At 42.2% G+C, this 2976-nt stretch overlaps 1 long non-coding RNA gene across 1 annotated transcript; it reads right to left on the bottom strand.

The window, feature by feature from the left end:
- On the bottom strand, positions 1–315 carry LOC117239243. Its single transcript, XR_004494390.1, has 2 exons — positions 182–315; positions 1–31 (listed from the first exon to the last, which is right to left on the bottom strand). It is a non-coding gene; the product is annotated as an uncharacterized LOC117239243 (long non-coding RNA).
- Between the last annotated feature and the right edge of the window lie 2661 nt (positions 316–2976).

The following is a 2976-nucleotide window of genomic DNA, read 5'->3' as shown; positions in this document are numbered from 1 at the left end:
GAGACGCCTGAGTAAAGCTGCATCAATGCCCCTAATAACATATTTACAATAAATATTATCGTTCTATTATACTAATAATAATGAAGGAATACTTCAAACAACACAATAACATATTTGGAATTTGGAGAAATATTACGATATTTTCTACTTAGAAAACATTGAAATAACGTGATATACGTACCAAGGGGAATTAGTTGTAGCTAGAAGAACTACATTAGAATTCTCATTAGACACTAATCCATCCAATCTAGAAAGAAGTTCTGATCTGAATCTCTTTGCAGGTTCAGACAATATACAGTCTCCTTTATTTGTGGCGATCCACAATGATTGTATTCTGTTTCACAGCACAAAATGTTTCCGAAACGTACGTTTATTGTTACAATATACTTGACTAGTGGCTCTGAAATACTATCCTTGAAAAAACAATGGGGAAATTGGAGCAAAAGCAGAAGGAAATAAACAAAGACCTTGTTGGTTCGTAAAAATAAAATATGCTACAGGAAAAACTTTTTCCAACGGATTGAGATGCGACAAGCTTTAAAAGCTATGGCGCGAATCGAGCGTTTGTCTACAAGAGCGCATTTTCGGTGGATATATATGTCGGAATGACATTGGGGATAGGGTTGTCGGTGTTTGAGGAGTCTTCATTGAAGGTAGCCATCGTTGCGGTGTAACGAAGATACGATTTATTGACACAGGTATGATTAACACAGGTTTGACAATCTACCACGGCGGTGAGACGTCCGCTACACTAGTGACAGTGGTCTCCGGTTCAATAACGAATCCGCGGCCAACGGGATGACAGATGGGCGTTCTCGCTGAATCTAAGTCTGATTCGTAAAAATAATTGCTGAGCGTAAAGACGTTACTCTTTGGTCGACGGGAGCGCGTAAAAGAATGCCCGTCCCGTCCCGATGATGCCACAGAGGAAAACTATAATGGGGTGTGCTATGGCTACACGTAGTGTGCACATTTCAGAATACGCACACTTATACCAAGCATTACTACAGAACCTAGCGACTCGAACCTCGGTCCGTGAAAACCAGGATCAATTACGAGACACTAGACAAGGGTTTAGTGAAGGCGTACAGAGCTATATTACTCGGTTTAGACGAGCCTACAATGAATTACAGCCCAGCATTACTAATGAATACCCAGATGAAATGAACAGACGCGCCGTGAGCGACAGAATCTTGAAAGACTCGATAACGGACTTTGTTCGCGGATTAAAATTAGAAATAGGACAAATACTACTGACCACTCCGCCGCAGAATTTTATTGAAGCCGAGAAACGCGCCATCGAAATCGAAAGATACTTTCATGAGCACAGAACCCGTAAGGAACGGACCATTCGCCCCGATAATCGACCACGACCAGTAGCCAATTTCACGTCCACACCGCCCAGAGCGATTCAAAATGGTTTCGCCCAACAACCTAAAACGGCCTTTCGACGAGCACCGTTAGAAGAACGAGCCCAGGTACAATGTTTCAAGTGCAAACGCTTTGGCCACAGATCAAACCAATGTCCAAATTTTCGAACACCAGGCCTACAACAACGAGCACCCCTAATCAACTTCGTCCAGATGGAAACGAAAGAATCAGGATCAATGCAACTACAGGAGAACTACCCACAGTGCTCCTTGGACCAGCCGGACAACCGAAACGAACATTTCTTGTCGACTCAGGGGCAGGAATCAACCTGCTCAAGCGAAAATGGACAGCAAGAACAGAACCGGTACCTGTGAAGAAATTCACAATGGGACACTCTGAATTCGAAACTTCCGAACGCGTCATTATAGATCTGTTTGACAAAAAGATAGACTTTCATATAATAGAGGATGATTTTCCGCTAATAGAAGATGGAATATTAGGTTTCCCCGCATTACGACAGTTTAAATTCAATCTTTCCAACAACAGATTAAACCTAAATAATAATACTATTTTGTTACAACCGGCAACGACCATATCACCTGGGCAAGCCATATCAAAGACAGTGTACCTAGAAGGAAAACCGACTCCAGTATGCTTTATCAATGGTGGACGGGCTTCATAACTATAATATACTTAGGCAACACGCAAACAGCAACCTTACCGGAAAAGCCAATTGACCTAGAGACAATCCGCAGAAACACTGAGATTTTGGAGGACCAAAATCAATCTAAGAAGGGGGGGATGTAACGTCAATTCATATCAGAGACCAGGCCACACACCACGGACAGGATGGCACCCAGATGTCTGCATATCCTTGGCGCGCACCCTCAATAGTCTTAAGTGCCCACCAGGGGGGCCTTGGCATTTTTATAGTCAAGGTCCTTCGGACCAAGCGAGTATTTCCTGTCTTAAATTTCCCTTTACGTTTATTGTCTACCACGTGTTAGCTTAGAAAGTTGGTTTTCTCCACATCTGGTATGTCCCGTTGGCAACTTTCTCGCGAGGGCGGCTAAAACCCTTCCTGGTCCACCAACCGTCCTATTATCCAATCGGAGATGGTGTCTACTGCCCTCACTTCCTTAACCAAAATTGTCATCAACAAATCCGATAGTCCCGTGCCCTTAGACACACCCACCCCTAGCTTTCCTCAGACACAGTATCGTCAGTAAAACTTCACTCATTCTGTATCCTTAGAATAGTCAACATATCTATGTCGGTCTCTTATAAGTCGCGTACTTAATGTATTGTTGTAACTAAGTCTTACATAACGTGGTTGGAGTGAATTGTGATTTATGTTAATTCAGTGCGTGTTACATTGTGATTGCTGGATTCACAATAAAGGTTGATTAAAACCAAGTAAATAGTTGTGTTACGACTCGACTATATTTTATTTTCACCGACCAACCCAAAAATTACGTGACACACACGTGTGTACGAGCCTTGGTTTTAAATGTCTTATAGTAGACACCGAAAAGATTATTCAGTTGGATATCTGACTCAACATCAATATTTTACTAGGAGATAACATGTTAAGAACACGTTGGT

The sequence above is a fragment of the Bombus vosnesenskii genome, unplaced genomic scaffold, assembly GCF_011952255.1.
Source record: "Bombus vosnesenskii isolate JDL3184/JDL3185 unplaced genomic scaffold, Bvos_JDL3184-5_v1.1 scf7180000013900, whole genome shotgun sequence".
NCBI lineage: Eukaryota > Metazoa > Arthropoda > Insecta > Hymenoptera > Apidae > Bombus > Bombus vosnesenskii.
Note: the sequence above shows the minus strand (reverse complement) of the source record. Positions and strands in the feature narration are given on the sequence as shown.